At 35.2% G+C, this 22530-nt stretch overlaps 1 protein-coding gene across 1 annotated transcript in view; it reads left to right on the top strand.

Annotated features, from left to right (window-relative positions):
- Positions 1 to 932: 932 nt before the first annotated feature.
- LOC115443280 overlaps positions 933 to 22530 on the top strand; it is a 77525-nt gene continuing 55927 nt past the window's right edge. Inside the window, exon 1 of the mRNA XM_030168634.2 lies at positions 933 to 1114. The gene's annotated coding sequence lies outside the window, so the exon portion shown is untranslated. The remainder of the gene's footprint in view (positions 1115 to 22530) is intronic.

Raw genomic sequence — 22530 nt, forward strand, 5'->3', positions numbered from 1 at the left:
TTTGTATTATCACTGGCCGATATAATTTTAGCGACGGTCGTGAGACGACCTGTTGGCCGTTATAATATTAGGTCAGCACTGTATTTCAAGATCAAATAAATTATTGTTAAATATCACGTCGTCCAAAAAAGCAGGATAAAATATCTCCCTCATAAATTAACTTATAATTTTTCTGCATACATTTCTGTCATAAAACAAAATCTTGTATCTTAACAAAATACCGCCATGTAATCAATCAATTTGCACTCATACTATAGCTTAGATATTGCGTTAATAAATTATATGAAAATATCAAAGTGATTGAAAACTCTAATCGCACATAAATTGTGGGGACCATTCCTGTACAAATCATGTTGTGTATTACAACAATACCGTAAAAGTAGTTGAATTTGAAATATAACACTCGAACTACCAATAAATTATTTCAACAGCGTAGGTTTTCAACTTATTTGGTGTTTATGTAAATATAACTGTTTGAAATGTATCGAACACAAATAAACTTCACGATGAAGTAACTTGATAATAAATATAGGTGATGAATGAAGCTTTTGTGTCTTATTTGACATCACTTGCAGATAATGTAAATATATTGTTTTTTATTTATACAAGTGAATTATGTAATGTTAACAGTAAACAGTAGAGGCATTACTTAGAACTAGGAATTGGGAATTACAGACCCTGTAGTGCACTTATTGTCCAGAGACATTAGATGTTACTACACTAACTAAAATATCCTTCCAATTATGCTAGCATTTGCTAATATAAGTATATCTGTGATAGGTTTTTTGTGTATACTACCCATTTCGTTACTCTACATATTGTTCTAGAGTCCTTTTGCCATCAAAGAATGCTGTGCAACTTTCCGAATGCAAATCGTCGCGTGCGCAGCATCAGTGCACAGGGATTGGCGGGAGACGCGCGGGTCGGCGGCGCCGTTGCCGCGCTCCGACATTCCGCGCTTAGCCTCCGCACGCGACGGTTGTCGCGCCGCACGAAGCATCGCGCGTTCCGATAAACATTGTGATTGTGATACTATGTGCTGCCACGGATCTTGTTTGTTTGTGAACGCCCTTGGAAGGGCATATTAACTAGTGCATTCGGAAGTTATATTACGGTGAGTAATGTTTTTTTATATATTTCCCAAGCCGTTTTATTGTAAGCCGATTGTTATAATTGACAATTTTGATTTTTATGACGAAGTTTGGTATTCGAAGCATCTCCGGATCGGAATTGGGTCGATTGAATGAAAACTATCATCTGCATCGTATTTATAGTTTTTTATTGGTTTTTCATGACTGTAAGCTTAAGTGTGACACGTGAAAAATGTATTGTTATTTGATTGAAACTTGTGAACGTTTGATTAGAAAAGCTTTTGTTTGGAAACTTACGTTGTACAATAGAGATCGGAAAAGCGTTTGGAAAACTTTATACCAATAGTGTTGTATGTTCTATTGATTATGGCGTGATGGATTATAATTATCTTAGATGTTAATACGCATAAGTTATGTTATATAAAATAAAATACAGAGTTGCTTTAATTCAAAGTTCGATGTAAAAAAAATATTGAGCAATGAATTACGCGTTGAAGATTGCACATTGACTCTACAATTGTTGCCCCGGGGATTTCCCGGATTATCTCATCTTATTAGATTATTTAAGATTCTACGTGCGTACCAGTCTTAAGAACAAGTTAAACCCATAAATAAATTACAATATTATAGCAAAATTTGTGCGGATGTAGAGTAGCAGACTACGCATAAAATCATTACAATCAATTCTAATGTATTATTTTCCATTTATTTGCATCTCTTGATTAAGCCGATATAAATACTAAATGATTTATTTAAAAACCAGCACATAAGTCCATAATTTACGTTATGAATAATCGCGAAACAAATAAATCTAACACTTATCGATGCAGACACTGCGCAAACAAGATTGCAGGTGAATTCCTTGCATTACGACACTTTGATATTACACCGCATGGGATTGAGTTGTTAGTCACAGTAGGTGACGTTTGAGTTGTTAGTTGCAGTCGCTAGTTGTCGCGAATACTGACAAGTGTTATACATCTAGTTCTTTAGTAAGTTAAGTTTATATTTATGTTAAGTATTTCTTAGGTAATACTTTTTTTAGAGTAGCATATATCTACTTTTAACTTTACTTTTTTATCAGTCATATTAAGTTCATTTTTTCCTATCCATTTGAATAAGCTATAATTATTATATAGCTATTATTGCGAATGCAATAGCTGTTTTTACGGAAAAATACACAGTCTTATAATTATGTAATGTATATTATTATTATGTCTTAATTTAGCTTTGATATGTTTATAACTTCGTAATCTGTTAATAGCTGACCTAAGTTTATCATAAGTTATAAATGTTTATATGCATCTTAAATAGCTTTTTATGTCAACTTTACCTACTCTATCTAATAAAGTTAGATCTTTCTTGAGCTATGCGTCATATACATGTATTATAATTTTATAAATATTTTTTTGTTGTCTCGATAAGTGATAAAAAAAATATATACGAGTATTGTATCGAAGGCAAACTAAAAGAGAGTTTCGATCCTATACTCAGTCTTGAAATATTTGCGGTTGACCCAAACATTTGTCGCTACGTTACACCACTTAATGTTAGGGTCTATGCACAGTTCACACGTGACATGAAGTTTTTTAAGTAGTTTAATACTCGCTTCAGGCGCCATTAAGACGCGCAGCGATCGCGCTGCACTTATAATTGCGCGCGTATCAGAAACGACCGTCTTCATATCGTTTTATAAACGTCGTGTGCACAGGCCCTTATCTGTGTCAGTATTCTAGATCAGTTTGTTTTGCATAGATTTGTTTGGGAAATTATAATCTGTTTACTTTAACCTTAGTTCATCTTTACCAATATATCTATATTTTGAATTACGGTCTCAGTTTTATCAGATTAATGGGTCACCTTTGGAATAACCATCTATACTATTCTTCTTGTGACAATCGAGAAAGAATTTCTGTATAGTTCAAATTAATTTTGTAATTTAGTGTTGCATCAACATAGAAAAATACGCCTGCCAGAGGTTACGTGATTTTCTCACAAATAAAGAAATGACGCATAATGTTGATTCATTAAAAACTCATCTACAATTTGTTTACACATATTGGTATATCTTTCTAGTACTAAGGTCTATCTTACCATCGCTTTGTCTAATTCGTCAAGTACAATTCAATTGTGATCTACTTTAAATATCTTTGTTGGTAAAGTATACAAACAAAAACATTTATTTGTAATGTATACATCATTTCGCAAAATTTTAAATCAATTTTTCTAATGTTAAAGTCGTTATCATTGGTATTGTGATTATCACAAGATCATTTACTTTTAACATTTATCATTCATCTGGTACACAGCCAGACAAATCAAATTATTTAACTACATCTAAAGGTAGTATTGAAACGTTTTTAACAAACATACATTGTCAGTAGACCATATTGTCTATGCGAATGATTCACGTGTTGAGAAAATTGACTTTTCTTTGTGAGTCATCGTTCTAGTGTGCAGTTCCTTGTGTGGTATGATTGTACCAGTGTTTATTACCTATATACATCAGTAATACTTTTTAGGTTCTGTATGTATAGGGTATTTGCGGTATACTATAATAATTAATTAACCTCCTAGAAGATTTTTGGTCACGTAAAATCTCAACGTAATCAACCAGGTAGGTAGTACATATGCAGGAGAAATAATAGTGCACCAGGGTTTGTGCAATACACAAGTGCAATCTCTGTTCCTTTACTCTCATAGTCTGGTAAGACGGCAAATCCGACATGACAGGAGAGAGATCGGGCGCAGGACGAACTGCTTTACATGCTTTCCGAGGCACGGGGGTATCACGCCGAGCCGCCAAATTCGTGACTCTGACCTGCGACTGAGTACTTTTAAGGTGGAAAAACTTAGTCACAATTGTATTTGGCCCGCCCCGGGATTTCAACCTAGTAATAATAACTACGCCACCGAGGCAATCATTCTATAATAAACGCTATGCATACCTATATATAAAATAGTTTGTAAATCTGAGCCTTAAAGGTTTCAAGAATTCAGAATATCTTTTAATATGTCGAATATTAAAACAACTACTCATAGTCAAATTATAGAGTACGAAATCCTCCGCGTAGAGTCCGTCTCCCACTTGACCCGTTACTTTTATACATCTGAACCTTCTGAATTCAATTCTAAGTTCATGGTCAACTAAAAAAAAGATGGAAGCGATTGTCTGTGGTCCTAAATAAATTTACAATTAGTTCGAGAGGCGAATGCCCCACGCTGACCTTAATTCTGAGAAAGGCTCGTCTGCATATTGTGTTCTTTTAGCACTTGTAGTTTGAGCACCGATTTTTTGACACGTGCAGTTGTATTTTTAAGAAATTTGCAAGTTTTTTTATGTACTGTTAGGCGACCGATCCAGAGCGTTTTTGTAAATAAAAACCACAATGTCCACGAGGTCACAGATTTAATTAGAGAAATTACAAATTTTATAAAATGCTCACAAGAATCCTGACTTCCTGATTTCTGATATAGTGATTGCTAGAGAAGCGAGTACCACTTGTCGCAAATACCTAACTAATTTAAATTGAACATTATTAATTATATTTAAGGTTTTGGTAACCCAACATTATGGCAATGGAATATTATAAAAATCGATGCATTATCACTTGCTCGCGGCTTTGCCCGGGTGAAAAACCGTTCCTTCTCCAAAGTCCCTAAAAAGTCCCTGCAACAACGCTAGTGCCATCTATTTAAAAATCCGATAAAAATACATTATATCCAAATTTCATTCAAAACTATTCAGTTCTTTTGGCGTTTATTTCTAACAAACATCTGTACTGTTTCATAAACTTTCGCATTTTTAATATTAATAAGAGAAAAGGTGACATAATAAAAATAGGTTGACAAGAACTGTGTCTCGATTCGCAAAATTCTAAAAAAATGATCTTAAAGACTTTATTATTTTCCATTCATATTTTGACACGAAATAAAGTGACAGACTTAATAAAAAAGTGTGGTTTCGAAAGATACGCGTCGGGAAGCGTTCGATTACTTATCAGTGTTATTTATGTCCACCATTAACACATATGAACTATTTCCGCGTGTTAAAGTATTTCGTGTTAATTGCTGTTAGTGGATTTTAGTAAAATATTTATTACAAATTACTACTCGGATTCAATTCGTGCTTGATGTTCAATTTAACAAAACACCTCACCCGTGGTAATTGTTTTAGTAGCTTAACAGTTTTTCATAGCACGGTTTAGTGAAAATGTACTTTAATTCTTAACACTTGGGACTAATTGCCTATTGGAATATTAGGACAATTCTTTTGGGTTTCAGAAGGGATTTTTTAGTGACAACCAGCTGTAATATTTCTGGAACGCGAACGGAACGAGTCGCTGTGGCAGATTTCAAAATACAAATCAGTATTTTTTCACTAATAATACCAGCCCTGTATTATATACTTGCCCACTGCTGAGCACGGGCCTCCTCTACTACTGAGAGGGATTAGGCCTTAGTCCACCACGCTGGCCTAGTGCGGATTGGTAGACTTCACACACCTTCGAAATTCCTATAGAGAACTTCTCGGATGTGCAGGTTTCCTCACGATGTTTTCCTTCGCCGTTAAAGCGAACGATAAATTCACAAAGAATACACACATGATTTTTAGAAAAGTCAGAGGTGTGTGCTCTTGGGATTTGAACCTGCGGACATTCGTCTCGGCAGTCCGTTCCACACCCAACTAGGCTATCGATGCTTTTTTTTTTTTTTTTTTTCACTAACAATAATCTATTTTTATTGACAAATTACCTATCCACTCCTAGTAATAATTAGGTATGATCTTGTTTCCACAAATATACTCTCAAACACATCTCTAGATGTTTCTACACTAAACGATTCAGTCTAGACGTTAAAATCCTTTTATAGTTGACTGATTAGTTTTTCTAACATAAATAGTTCCCAGTACAGCGATCGGGAATAAAATGTACTAATTAGATACATTGCATCCATTACTGCATCTAATTGAAGAACAAATCACGTACTCCCGTTGTAATGGACATCTCATTAGAACACGCCTTAGAACAGTAAATGAGACGATAAAGAATTTTATTGTAATTGGATTAGGGTTTTAATTTGTACTTTGGTTTATTATTCTTCTACTAGGAATGTAAAGACTTGCGTTGTATTATAGTTTTGTTTAGAATACTGATTTATTGAAATAAAACTAATTTACGAATTTTATGGCGATTATTTATATTATTATTTTCTCTCGACGTTTTGAGGACTATGCAGTATGCAGCCTTTATGGTCACGGGGCGGACTGAGGTTTTGGTCATCGGCTAGTCGTAGTCAGAACATCTACCTACACTTTATAATTATACGAAATTAAATTAATTTCAATTTCAATGTCTAACATTCGCGTAAACATAAGAAACCAATACGAATTCAGTGAGGTAGTGTGTGTTTCTTCTTTTATAAATATATTTTATTTTAATTAAATTATTGTGTTTGGAAATCATAGCAAGTGGACTTTTCTTGATGTTTACTTTTTTTTTGTATTAAAGGTTGGTTTTATTTTTCTTCAAATGATCTACGAGCTTGCTAATCCTACTTATAATACACAAACCACGATTTGTTGACCATTAAAAGAAAAAAATCTACTATTTTTTTTCTTTCAATAATATTAACACCACCGAAACGTGACTTCATAGAAAATACAGTGTTTAAATATACACCTCTGCCTACCCCTTACAAAACCCGCCACTTCAAATATAATAAAACATAGTCACGTTCTACCATCCTAAACAAACTGCCACTAGCGGGTGTGTTTGATGTTGCTGCTGAACCGAAAGGGATGGTGTTAGAGATAAATTTAGGAGTTGATTTCGAAAAGTAATCGTAATAAAGATAAGGCATATGAAAAGGGTTAAAAACTATAATAAAGTTTATAAAAAATAAGTTTATATTTTATAATAGAAATATTCTTGTTTTAATATCGTATTACTGTGGACTGAATGATACTTTATTCGATTCCTGGACGAGGTAAAATTCTTTGCGTGACTTGTACGATATCATTGAGACTCGGGAAAATTAAAGCAACAATCAGAAACCTGAGTAAGACGATTGTTGTGCCGACTCCACATCACAAAAAGCGAAATAAGGATGAGACACCTCTCTAGTCGTCTATTTTTGCAAAGAATCTTCGAAATTTCAAAAGGAACCTATTCTTATACACACTGCTATCAATCGTTAGTTGTAATTACAATGGCGATTTAATAAATACGAGTGAAAATGCACTTAACGCGAGCACGCGGCGTCAGAAAAATTTCTCGAAAGCGTTTTGCCGGCATAATGATTAGAAACCGAAGCATCTCATGCGCATGAGATGCTGTTTTTATTTATACATTATTGAAATTATGTAACTATTGTTAGGTTTTCATCATTCGATACGTCCATTGTATCTTTGTTCTTTATTTAATGACGAGATGGGTGTGACAGTATGGCGACTGTCTATCAATATTGGTTATAACAGAATTTGATGGCTCCTAAGTAAACTATTGTATCTGAAAAAATAGCCATTTACACTTATTTAGCGTTTCGTTATCTTTATTATTATTCAAAACTGTTGTAAGTAATTGGTATATGTGTTCTGATTTATTTATAAAATTAAGTAAAAAGATGTGTTATTGACACGAGTGTTTATTTCAGAGAAAATATGTAACTAGGCAAACTACAAAAACAACAACATTCAAATATTTACAAAAATAGAACACATAAAAGAAAATATTGGTCACAACAAAGGTTACATTCTACAACAAAAACAAAAATACATGATGATTTTTTTATGGGTTTGGTAGTAGACAGTACTTAGATAATGAAAGGCTAAAAAGTGAATACACTATTTTTAGATACGATAGTTTATGTAGGAGCCTTCGAATTGTAGATTTCAAAGTATTGCAATACTCTCGGACATAGATTTAGGTTTATTATACATTTTACAATCGCCAATAGATAAAATACTTTCGCATATTCAACAACATAAATAGACTGAGGGCCTACTTTACAACTCCTGAGAAAATTCTGCTCGTCACGTAAATTTGTAAGTCGACCAAATACAAAAGTCTCACTAATCTATGCTTATAAATATATCTCAATAACACGAGTACTACCTAAATAAGCTGCTTAATACAATATCTATCAAATAAAATTTACTTGAAACTTATGAAACAGGCATTAACTGATGTTACTTACACATAATATCTTATACGAAATATTTACTAAAAAGTTTTCCATAGGTTATGACATCAGACAACTACCATTATAATGCAATTATTTTCGTCAATCATACCATTCGTTTCATTCGTTGAAATCAAATTCCACGTGTTAATTATTATATTGTCTAGTCACTGTTCATTTTTGCTTAGTCATCACATTATATCAGCCGTTCACCATTGAATTATGGTTATCGAGACGTGGTGGGTGTTGTTTTAAGATTCAACTTTACATGGTGTACTATAAAACTAACAGCTTCGATTACTTGAGCAACTGTCGTATTAGTGCTGGCAAAGTGACAGTGTGCGCCGTACTCTCCCTATACCAGAACCTTGACACGCATACGAAATTCGACCATATTATGTGAGGATTTACGCAAATTTCTGAATGCTCCCGAGGCGCCTGCACACTACGTGTGAACAGCGGTTGGGACACAATGCTCTAGGATCCGCTCTCACGCTTGCGGTTGCGAGAGTTCGAAATTTAAATGCGCAGTGGTTTTTTATTTTAATTATAGTTTACATAAATTGGAGTTTCTAAACCTTGTACAAGGAATAAAGTATTTTTTTGCCTTCGAAACAGAAGACGTAACGGTAAACGTCGCGAGATTTGCCACCAAGCCAACGTAGTGGACTAAGGTCTAAACTATATCTGTAGTTGAGATCTCGTGCTTACCACCGGGTGTTGAAACGTTATATAATATAGGGCTCATTATTATATAAATAAGGTAGCACTTTATTTTTAACCTATACATTTGTTCAAGAATTATAATAGGTGTCCATTGCTATGTATAAGATACTTATTAATAAGATTATTGTTATAGCCAGGTTTTAGTTAACTAGAAGTATTTCTCTAAAACATATGGATCTATATCTAAAAATTGATTAGTGGGATTATGTTCTAATTATAAATTATCTTTTTTGGATTCTTATCGTAGGAACTCTTTGTGCCAATTAAATTAATTACCTCCAAGCGGGGGTCGTTGACATTTAATTTTAACTTCACTGAATGCGTAACTGTCAGAATTGAAGTCCCGACAAATCGAAAAATGTTTGATATTCGTATGATTCGCAAAGTTTCCTTCCTTCATAGTCCGGACTACATACTTAACAATAAATATGTACACCTATCGCTCTCGCTATAGAGTCTATAAAGTTGGAAGAGGCGCAATTAGTGCACCAACATTTCGCCAACTTCATATCCATCTCATGTCACGACTGCTCATTTGCCGTGTTTATTAACTAACCGCTCAGAATTTCATAGGAATCGAATCCACGGCCTCACGTTTTCTATTATGGGTCAAAAGATATCATCAAAAATCATCGTTCTAAGAACAGCATTCGCTTGCTCGCGTTTCGTGAAATGTCATCGAATTCGAAAGGCTCCGAAAGATTCCGAGAAGCATCGTGCCTCGTGTCCCGGTGTTGATGAGTAAGGAGTGAGTCAGCGTTGTTGGGCACGCTCGTGACGCCTAATGGTATGGTATGGTGGATAGGGGTGCATGTACTATTTTTTTTATTTACCCACTTTCTATAGAGCCCCGTGTTCAGCAGTGGACATCCTGTGGCTGATGGTGATGACACATTTTCTATACATAATTATTAGTGTATAAAGGTTGATTTAATGGCTAAGGCATTCTCTACCACTCACACTTTGGGTGATGCAGAGACGACAAAAAATAGACAGGAGCAAAAAAAATATATGGAAAAAGAAAACAAAATCCTAAAAATAATATTGTTAAGTATGCAATACGGGACACGAGTGAAACAAACGCTGGCTCGTAAGGCACTAATTTATTAGCCCATCGACAAGGGCGTGTACGCAGCACGCTATACTTATAACTACATATATAACAAATATAGCATAATTTTACCAAAAAATTTCCGCCAGATATATTTTTAGGATTCTTCTAGTGCACAAAGATTAGCTGAAGTTATATCCGTCCCGTGATGTGATAGGAGACAATTTATTGCTATATTTATTACCGATCGTTAATGATATTATGTTTTCTCATTAAAAAAACTATTTTTTCCTGACTTTGGAATCTAACCCAGAACCACGCGGGGTTTTGCAGTATAAAGATGCGATATAATATGATGTGCTCGCTTGCCGATTTTGATATCGAATTTTTGGTTTTGCTGGTAGTAGGATATATTTTATATCCACCCGAATAGTGAACACAGCACACAAGGTGTTAAAACCCGCCATAGTGGCCCACGTTCCAGGATCAGCCTATGTATATCCCGTTCCAACAGGCCGGCATAATTGTGGCGTCTAGCGTCTGAGGGGTAACCATTGCTCGTCAGTCGACATTCTATTGGACCCTAATCCACTTACCATCAGGTGCAGTGTTGCCAATTTATCGTCTTCCTATAAAAAATCAGTACTTTACAAGATTCATAATACCAAACCAATTAAATATTACCGTGAGATGGTTTCTAAAGCGGCTTTTTTGTTCAATTACAATCGCATTGACCGGGCCACTATTTGTATACGTAATAGCAGCGTGAAATTGTTAGTTGTAGTTATTCTGTGATAATTGTGTTGTTTCTTATTGCTTTGGTTTTTAGATGTAAATGTAAAGGTATTTGGTATGGTTTTTTATTGATTAAAATCTTTAATCGTGTAAATACTACGTTAAACCCTCGGTTTGCTCATAGTCTTTCGATATATGCTAATAAAACGATTCTATGGAAAAAAGTTACAAACCAAAAAATAATCTTTTATGACCAGAATAGAGTTGAAGGATATTGTAACAGCTGTCAGCTGTATTTACTGCAAAGTATGAGATCCAACATCTCAATTCGCAAGTGCAATGCAGTGCATTTGTTTAAAAATATCATAAAATATTCTCAAATACAAGAACATTGAGAAACATTCGAGCGAAAGTCGTTTAGCATCCTAAAACACTATATACACACAAATCGAATTCTTCACGGCGCACGCGATGTGGCGTGAGCAGTGTCCAAACACGTGGAATTTATTGCAATATTTTGTCATACACCGGTGGCTGTACAAGAGACGCGCGCTTTCCTTCACATATCTGCACAGCAATGGATAGTTAAATTGTTTTTGGCACAAAATGCATTTAATTATGCTACGAGGTCGGAATATTAATGTTTTTCAATTTTGGCCATTTGTTACACACTAGTTTTGTTTCGTGCAACATTTAACATCTCTCTATTTTTGGTAATTGCTGTGAAATATTGAATCGTTTTATTACTGTTGCGAGGTGCGAATCTTCACATAGGTTTTCAAATTGACACACATATTATTTTGCGCAAAAATATGTATTACATTTATCTTTAAAAGTGTAATAAACGACCCTAATGAGGAAGGGATCTTGACTATACTTTAAATCTCTCTATCTGCAAGTACTTTATTATGATCAGCAAAAAACAATGAGTTTTTGTCCGATATCGTTAAATACTGTTGTCATCGATAGGGTTCAAGCCACGACTTCTAAACGAGAAATACATCGTCTTGCTAATATGCTCTGACTTTAAACGGAACTTACATCAATCTGAAGACTCCATCCCCACGACTATCGATTCCCGTTGATTCACACGAAAGCCCTTGAAAATTCTAAAGGTCTCCGCCAAGGCACAAAAAATACTTACAATACGAAACACCTGACGAATTTAGAAGGGCAACGTCCATTTGGAATGTCGGACAATGGATTGGAATCTCTGTGGCGCCCGGTGAGCCCAAATAAACCATAGATGCGTTACGCACTGTTGCCGCGAGGTATGCAAGTCCCACGAGTGTACACTTACTGCTGAGTTTATTGACCAATATAAATATTTTTTTTATAGAGACTATACTCAGGGGCGTAGCTGAAGGCCAAGCTAGAAACAAAATGCATCTCTCATGCCCAGTATGCCACACTTTGGGAACCTATGTGAGGATACGGGCGGGAGTAAAGAGTATCATTAGGGCCTGGACATAATTTCTTTCGCCTTTGGAATGGACTTTCCCCTACGATATTTAGTGGCGTGAAGCGTCTTTCAAAGCACGTTTTGTTTTTTCTTTCAAAAGCCACTTGGCTGTGTCCTTGGAGCAGTTGATGTTCGTAAATGGTTCGTAAATATTATCGTGAGTGTTTTATCTTCATAGAGACCGTTTTTACGTGTATTGGCTTCATTTCTCGCTATCGGTGTAGTAGATTATAAATTAGTGTTTTCTAATATATATATTTTCATATTAACATTTTTTTTAAATATTATATGAATTTTATTTCTAGTCATTTGACTTCCCCTATTAAATATTCAATAAATAGTATTTTATCTAAAATGTGATCGCAATGCTACAAAATATGAAATATTAATTTAAAGGAGATCACGAGAATGTAACACGATGGAGGAAGTGCTGATTAGAAGTGTCTGATCTTTAATTATGTGCAGGCGACAAAAATAACTGAATTAATTTAAGTAAAATCCAAACCAGCCTAGTTTCCGGAGGCAGCAAAAACATCGATACATATTTTTGCAATCATGATATTGTTGATGATAGTTTTAATTAATTATATAGCGACACTGAAGAGTACCAAAATTTCCACAGTTATTAATGGCTAGCTTCTGCTCACGGAACGGTCTATGTCCTCAAAATTATAACAATGAAATTAACCTAAATTACAAAACAGCTAGTTTTTCAGGTTCCTCATTTCGTTCTTTTTACTGATTCACAGCATTTTTATTCTTGATATACGATAAATGTCGACTTACATTAGAGATGCTGGTCTGACATAGCATGCTCAGAAGCATTTTGTTTATGTGGTTACGTCAAAGTGACCGCATTGCACCTGATGATAAGTGGAGTAGGGTCCAATAAAATGTCGACTGACGAGGGACGATTATCCCTAGGCAGTCGACATAATTATGCCGGCCTGTTGGAACCGGACATACACAGGCTGATCCCGGAACGCGTCACACTACGTGCGCCACTATGGCGGGTTTTAACACCTTGTGTACGGTGGTCGCTATCCGGGCAGCATTTAACATCACTTGACTTTTCAATGACATTGTACTTTACACAGCGCTCTTTTACAGTAGAAGTTTAGTTGTCCTCCCAATAATTACTACACTGGCGTGATGTCATCTCGGTACGACTCTATTCTGTGGTGTTAGGTTCGAGTTTACATCACTCGAGACTATTATGTACTGTACCGTATTTCCAATTCCACATTTCTTGTTACAATAAAGTTTGTAGTACAACAAATTACAGCACGTTGACTCGAGTGGGCTGGATGTGTAACTGTTTTTATTTCGGTAATTCACAAATAGGAACTAGACTAATGCATAAATATTATGATTACTGTCATTTGAGCAGCGGTAGACCAATGAAATAAAAAATGTTAGTTCAGTATACTGGCTTCATAATGAAAAAAGACAGGTCTAAAATAAAAAAAAAATATTTAGTTAAAACACATATTCGTATTCAGCAGTGGAGCGTGAAGATGTAATTAAGTAGGCCGGCATGAATGTGCTTACGCGATTATCACTTACTAGTGGATATATTTTTGGGCTTCTCTTCACTTACCATCAGGTGCACTGAGGTGACATTGCCGCGTCGTCGGAAAAAAGTAAAAAAATTTAAATCGTAACATTTTTTACCGTGTAAAATTGTATGTAGGAACTTCGTTTTTACTTATGAGAGCAGTATAGCCAGTTTAATTATTGCGCATTTTGACTAACATCGCATATCGCATGTTCACGTATATTGTATTGCTATATAGTTATAAATTTAAAGTTTTGGATAATAATATATACTGTGGATGTATAACGGTAGTGTTTAGCACTAGCCATATTACTTGCTTCCCTCATCAGCTTATACAAAACACGATAAAATTTAAAAAAAGTATCTTTAATCACTAACCCAGAACTCAGTTCTTTGAAACTTCTGTTATTTTACACACACTTGAGATTTGGTATTTTAAAGCCCGTGAATTTTTCGGTTCCCATCTCAGGATACCCATCACCGATGAATCTTGACGAACTCCTAAACCATAAATCCACAACGATCATACAATACCTGTAAATGTGAATCGCCGCACATGAGAACCGCGCGTCCATCATAAAAACTAAGCGCTCACCAGACAAAGGTTAAAGAAACCTTGAGAAATTCCTCCGCATTGTTACTTGTTTGCTCAAATGCGTTTTTTAACGAGTTTCTGTTTTAGAAATGTGTTTTGATTTGAATTTTTATATTTCACATTTTTATGGATGGTTTTTAAAGCTGAAAAGGACTTTGAGCATAGTAACTTAAAGTTAAGCAGGAACTAGTTCTAATATTAGTATTTTATCATATTGACTTATAGTTTCGTTTATCACGACACCTGATAGTAAAATGCAGTTCAAATAAAGTTTACTTGTTGACATTGTCTGCAAAAATATGCTGATACCTTACTTAATGTCGATGGATTAATGTTGAATGTTTTTAGTCGAATCCAGAATCTATTAGATATTAAGTACTTTAAAGGATAAGAAGATAATGTCTGACGTCTATGATAGTATATTTTTAATCTCAAACTCAATATTACTTTTATTTAAATTGTGTCACCAGATCTTTTGAATGAAAAGCAATAAAAATCGTCATGAATCTACCACTGCTTCGGAACGTGTTATCGCTGTGAAGAAGCAACGTAAGGGACTCCCTTAGCAACAATGTTAGCAGAAGCAATGTCTGTAATAATATGTTTGTGGAGTTCGTTACACATGTACTGCTGTTCATGTATATTACGAACACATAGACCGGTAACATGAATTTGTGGGTTAAATTACATGAACAGTGACGGACATGACAGACAAATACTACTTAGTAATAAAAATAAACTTCAAGGTTGTCTAACAATGGATTTGTTTTTTTATAAAAAATCTTTAACTCTTTTCCGTTCCTCCGAATATAATAGACCTCGTGATTGTCAAATGACAGCATTAAAAAAGTATAAAGTATGAAGTAAAGAAAACAAGATAAGTGATTCACGCAGCTCTATTTGAAATTGTCTCTGTATTTTGTAGAGTGGTATTAGATTTTTTTGTGGTGTCAGCTTTATCTCTATCATGATATCTAGTAATATGATATTGGGTTTGCATATAGCGATGGCTTGGAATCTAGAAATGCCCGATAAATGTCAATAGAATCACCCCCTTGGGATTTAACATGGTTAAATATAGCTGTAATACATCTCTGCCTATCCTAAAAAACTCTTTCTGCGCAAAATTTTAGTGTACACATCCTTTTTCACCAACTTCCCTATCATCGTAGTTCCACGCTATAATTAACTCAACTGCTGCATCCTGAATATTTTGCGAGCGATGACCAACCGCGTCCGCCCAGGCAAGGACGAGCGATAACCGCTGATAAACTGAAGCAAATAAATGAACTGGGTTAAACCGTGTTACGAAGTATTAAAGATGTTTATTTAGAGTTTGGTAGAATTTTCATGTCCGGATTATGTGCGTCAAATTTTTCTTAGTATTTTTTACATCAGAAAATAGTGTGGTCTCACCGCGAAGAGCATAGTAGGAATATTACAATACTTGGCTACGAATGTCATACATTGGGTAAAGAAAGAAATACTTAATTAGCATTAGCTTTGAGCGTTGTCTTTCTCATTCACACTTATGTTTATGTTTATGTTTGGGAGAATTTTGCCCTATATCAAATGGAATCAATTATTTCTGCCTAATATTACGTTCCGTTGATTTCTTACAGCCTTATATCTGGTATTTAAAACAAGTTTATCTCTAAGCTATTCTACGAAAGGTACATTTATTTGTACACGGATCAAGTCGCGGCGCTCTGTTTTCAATGCCAGCAAACACATGCGCCCTCATTAAACTTGGTTTGTTTGTACCCACACCCGACGTTGTCTATACTTTGATTGATCGAGTTGTGTGTATAATGTATGGAATTCCCATGATTCGACCTCTTCTACTAGTCTAGTCTCCTATCACAGTTGGAGTGGGTACCATTACTTTATATTGAACGTTCTGTAAATAATGAGTGTGTGTTGTGTTCCAATGTGAAGTATATTGAAGTCAATTACTAAGTCCTACAAGATTATCATCGAATATCCATGGACGAGTGCTGAACAATGTCATATATTTTAATATTTATCTTTAAGATGTACAACTAAGCTGCCAGTGTGCTTTTTTTCATGTGAGTTACTAGCTCGTCTCGCCATTTAGCTTTTCTTAACCTGATTTACGTTCATTAGCCTGACAAGGGTTCATACCAACACACCGGACTTTTGGATAAAAGCTTTAGGCGCACGCAACTTTTGAAAATTAAGCGACCATACTGAAGGCAACTTAGTAACGGGATACGAATCTCGGCTCAGGACGGTCACTGGGAGAGGATGAGACATCAACGATTAGGGATCATTAAGTTGTTTTCAAAAATTGAGGGTAGAAGTCTTATTGCGGCAGTTGCAATTTACAAGTGTCGCTTGTCTTAGTCACGGAACACTGGCTGTTTGTTCATAAGAACTGATGTGCCTTAGTAGAGTTATGGTAGTAGGATAGTAATTCCGTGAGTAAAAACCGTACCAAAATATTGAAAACTGTCGCTTTCATAGGTTTTTGTTACATTTTAAAAGTTTTTATAGCATATAAAGTCACACTGGAGCCTAAAGCATAAATAGTTTCTCTTCACTAGTATTAGGTTATTATTGCCTTACAGAAAACTATCGTAGTGATAGTTTGCTAGTGAGTTTTTATGGTGAAAGGATTTTTAGCAATTTCAGAGATTGTTTTAATACCATGGGTATCACTTAATATTAGTTAACCCACTTATTTGTTTGTCAGCTTATACCCTAAGAAATGATGGTAACACAGCAAACTGTACAAAGTTACCCTACTGACAGGGTGCCGGCGGGCGTCGCGGCGCCGCATTCAATCGTGCTAATTGGTCACAGCTGTCCATCGCTGCCGACCCTACACAACGATTCATAACAGCTTTAATATACTTATTTCCTGCTTGTATTTATACTGATGCCTTATCAACTTTAAATGTCCTGGCGATTCCATCTTTGTACGATGACGAGTCAATTTATTTTAGAGTTTCTACACGACGCGAATCAAACGCAACTAAAATGCGCAAAAAACTGACTGAGAACTGGACATGCAGTGCGCACGCGTATAAAACATTTCATCTCGGTTTAAAACGACAGTGCACAATGTCTTAATAATAAATAATGATAGTGGGAGAATATCAATTATATAGTGACTATCTTACCTAATGAAAAATGCGCCATAATGACTTGTCCTCCCGTCACGCATTTCGAGCCAATCGGGGTACATAATGTGTTGCTAAATGTTTTGATTTAACACATTATTTTTGGACTTTACCACATCTACCATTATACAAAATGTGGTAGCTATAACAGGCCAGAATGTTATAGAAATATCTAATATTGTGTTAGTGTATAAAACTTAAAAGATAAACATCTTTTGACACTAAACTATTCGAAAACTCTTATAATATTTACAAAGCTGTCAACTTTACTCCAATGGTTTCGTTGTTCAAAATCAGTCTGTCTCGCTCGCACAACTGCACCATGGTGCCTATAAATCATGTTACGAAATAGTCCTACAGATAATGTAATTGTTTGTTTAGGATGGGTGAGAGTGATAAGAAATGATAATGACTTATACAACTGATTATGTTCTTAGAAAAAAGTTACACAAATCTTTGGGTGATAAGTTCGAATTTATAGGATTGTTTGGTGTTAAAGGTCGAGATGTGTGTGGTGTATTTGTTTCAAATGGATGTTGGATGAGACGTTTACTGATTTTTTTCATACAGAGCTGTCATGCATAGAAAGCAGTGATAAAAAAAAAATATGCATCCTAGAATTTTGAATTATAAAGCATGGCACTACATGTCACGCGTCATGAGACATAAGATGTCGTTTGACAAATTCAGGAGCTCGTGGTTTAGTACTTATAGCTCAGGTTCTATTTAAAGTACCAGCCGAACACAAATTCTAATATACTTGTATTTTAGTATACTTGTATAAGAAATAAATAAAGTTTAAAGTCTGTGTAGGGAGCTACGATTCTACTGAGGCAAGCTTTATGCTAATACCTATTTAAATTAATGATAGGGATATGTAGATCTTATACTAGTGTATGTTGCTGATGTTTCGCATAATCCGACGCGGATATGCAACACCTAATCGAAATTGGACAAAGAGAATCAAGATACTGGCAAATATATTGTTAACTCAAGGCTGTCGAGTTATGCAGTCAATAAAAGATCCGGTACCTACACAGCAATTGCGATTAACAGTTTCATGTTGGTCTTTTTTTATCCTGCAAAATACCTAATATAATATAGACCATAACTTCAGTCGCCAATTCTGAATTCTTATCCGATATTAATATAATATATCAGCCCTGCATTATATACTGTCCCACTGTTGGGCACGGGGCTCCTCTACTACTGAGAGGGATTAGGCCTTAGTCCACCACGCTGACCTAGTGCGGATTGGTAGACTTCACACACCTTCGAAATTCCTCTAGAGAACTTCTCAGGTGTGCAGGTTTCCTCACGATGTTTTCCTTCACCGTTTAAGCAAGCGATAATTCACAAAGAATACACACATAATTTTAGAAAAGTCAGAGGTTTGTGCCCTTGGGTTTTGAACCTGCGGACGTTCGTCTCGGCAGTCCGTTCCAGAACCAACTAGGCTATCGTCGATATTATTGTTAAGAAAATTTACCGTGAAATATTTTTTATCAGCTAATTATACTGATCACACACTAATCACTGATTTAAAAGTATTTTTCTAATTTTATCGTGGTTCTTTACTTATAATTTTCTCCCCCTAAATTATAATCAAAAATCCCGCAATAAAATAATTTTATTTAAATGTCTAACATAAGCGTAAACGTAAGAAATCATTAAATTAATCTCTATTAACAAAGTCGATAGTTGACTTTTAAGTTACCAGTATACGTAGAGCAGTGTATATTAGTATGAAACAAACCATAGACAGCGGAACATCAATTACTCAATGTATCGATGATATAAACGCCAATCATTCAATTGCGAGTGAAAAAGCGCGGCGTAGGTAATCGGGCGCCCAAGGACATGGCTTAATTGCACCATTAATTGGAACAATTGGTTGGACAGCTTCACTAATGGTTCATCGGCCGAGTTTCTGTTCGAACGTCTTGGATATCGAATCACTTTCTAGAAGAAAAGTGTTTTTGTACTTATCATTAGACTCAAAATAAATCGATACATAGCAATTGATTAGCTGATGGTAGAATATATTTTATATACGCTCCGATAGCGACTATCGTACATAAGGTGATAAAACTCGCAACAGTAGCCCACGTAAGTGTGTCGCATTCCGGGATCAGCGTATGTACCTATATATCCAGTTCCAGCAGGCCGGCATAATTGTGCCGACTGCTGAGGGGTAATCATCTCTCATCAGTCGACAGTCTTCTGAACCACACTCCACTTACCATTGAGTTCAGTGGGATCACTGTATAAAATTAAAAACAATATACCATAGAATACAAGTATGTCATGTATGTCAGGAACTATTCAGATCTGAATGTATAATTTGAAGATACGAAAAATAGTTTCGAGAGTTCGACGAATAGCCTCGCAAAACTATGTATACTTTGAAGTGCTGCTCTATTGAATATATTTGATCAAAGTATTCGTCTATGAGTCAAACTAATACCAATTAAAATATCTTCAAAGTACCATTCAGTCGCGTTAAAGTTCATTAAACTTATTCCGTGAATGAAACCCTTAATGAAAGGATCATTAACTGTTCACAACTAATCTCAAACAATCTTAATAAGAAAGTAAACACTTAGCTGGCGCAAGCGCAGCGCAGGGATGTTAAATGACATTTTATTATATATTGTTTCGTACAAGACATGACTACGAGATCTTTCGTATATTAGTCTGTTTGTCAAATGTATAGTTATTTCTGACGTTAATCAGTTTGCACAATATTCCATTAACAATGGTATAGTTATGTAAGTAGACAATAGGAGGATTTGATCTTCGTATACTGTATTTTTTTAACATATAGGGACACGGTGAAGTGACCCTATTGAACCTGATGGTAAGCGGGGTGGAGTCTAGGTTCAGTCCGAATAATCTGATATGGTTGTCCCTCGACAGTCGACACAATTATGCCGTCCTGTTTAGAGCCGAATATACATGTGCTCCCGGAACGCGACACATTTACGTGGACTAGTACTATGAGTTTTACATTAAATACGGTGGTAAAAATGAAATTGGATACAAATACCACCATAATTGCTATAATTTTATTATAAACTGAAATATGCGTCTGCGCTTCGTCGCCTGCGCAGCATCGCCCGGCGTGTAGATCATGCCCGTATGACAGTTGTAACAATGGATGAAGCGCGATAGCGGTTTCGCGTGAAAGACCGCCGTTCGACACGCGATCGCAATTAGAAGCTTCCACTGTGTTACATTGAGTCACAGGGCTGTATTTGGACTTGAATTACTTTAAAGAGCTAAACCAGTGTTGTATTAAATCGTGTGAAGATCGTGTACTGGATCATTATAGGTAGGTTAGGTAATTTTATCTATATGTATTTGGTAAGGCAGTTTAGCATAGTATAGCCTGACCAGGAAAATAAAAAACCTGCTTTGAAGGCGTCACTTGTGCTATTTTGTTAATACTAACGCTATTAGTACAATAGATTAGTTCCACATTTTACCACAATATGGCGAGGTTTTTATATTACTGAAGCCATATTTGGTTGGTATTTTACTCATCGATGCTTTCCTGAGTACGTCCCCACGAGAATTAGTAGAAAGTAGTAAGTACACCGTTTTGGGTAAATTGTTTTTGCAATCCACGCTTGTAATCATTTACAAATGTGCGTATTACGATGTGCTGGTATTAGTGTAATTGTCATATTGTAGATAGGCTTGTAACAGTAATAACACGCTATTTGTATATGAGGGAGGTTTGACGGGACTCTTCGAAAATATGTATAATATTAATATAATAATAAATGTAAATAAAACTCTTATACACAAAATAATATAGTTTATATTTAAATGTTAATATATTGACTAGTTTAACCGTTTTCAATAAACGATTCCAATCTTAATTTGATTCCGAGAATGAACCAATCAAAACTCATTTGAAAGCATGTCAAAAATACGTTGTTCTCATTGGTAAATTTTTGAGCGATTGGAATGTTTTATTGAAAATGGCGGTTTAGGTGTATAATTAGCAACAGAAATATATGTACTAAGCGTAATCCTGAAAAGCGATGTCAGAACGGGTCACTATTTTTCACTACAATAATATGCTGCCTTGGTAATCCATGTAGCAGTAACTTAGAAAAGGTGGTTCTGCTTTATTTCATGGTTAACTAGATTACCTTATCGGTCTTACTGCTTATCAAACAATAAAGTGCATTTATAATTTACGTAGTATGAAACCTATATAGAAAGTTCGGTTAACGTGACTTCCAAGTCAGTAATAAAAAATTGTCGGCCTTTACTTACTGCCCTCTCGATTATCACGGCAGTATGTATGTCGTTATACAGATACACACACAGACACCGATTCCAGACTCCGGGCCTAATATTGAGTAGAAAAACCCAAATATCACTTTGGCCGGCCAGGGATTCAAACCCAGGACGCTGCCGTACCGCGCATGCAGTTCAACTACGCCATCGACGCGGTCGCACAGACGCGTACGCATATATCCGGCATCCTTCCAATGTCGGCCAGGTGCTCATAAACGTTCCCACACTGCAATATCTATTTAAAATTCATATCTGCAATAACTCAATACTATTTGGAGGATTTTGACACTAAGTAACAATAGCTACTATTTCCTGCTACAAGTTTATATAATCATGTACAATAGTAACTTCTATTGAAATAGTATTAGAGTTCAAATTCCAAATGTTATTATAAATAGATGATAGATATGCATATAAGTACATGTTTAGAATGTAAACATGTGACAATTATTTTTACTATACATTGTTCGAAGTTTATTGGTAATAATTAATATAGAAAAATACATTATTTTAAATAACAATAAACAAACCATAAACATTTTATGTGGTAGAGGGAAGCTATAATTTCACGTACGGCATGAAAGAGTTTTTAATAGCAGAAGCTAGGGAAACGGGTAAGTACATTACTTGAAGATAATTTTGTTTTAGATGAGGTCTATGATCAGCAGTG

This window comes from Manduca sexta, chromosome 23 (genome assembly GCF_014839805.1).
Source record: "Manduca sexta isolate Smith_Timp_Sample1 chromosome 23, JHU_Msex_v1.0, whole genome shotgun sequence".
In the NCBI taxonomy this organism is placed as follows: Eukaryota; Metazoa; Arthropoda; class Insecta; order Lepidoptera; family Sphingidae; genus Manduca; species Manduca sexta.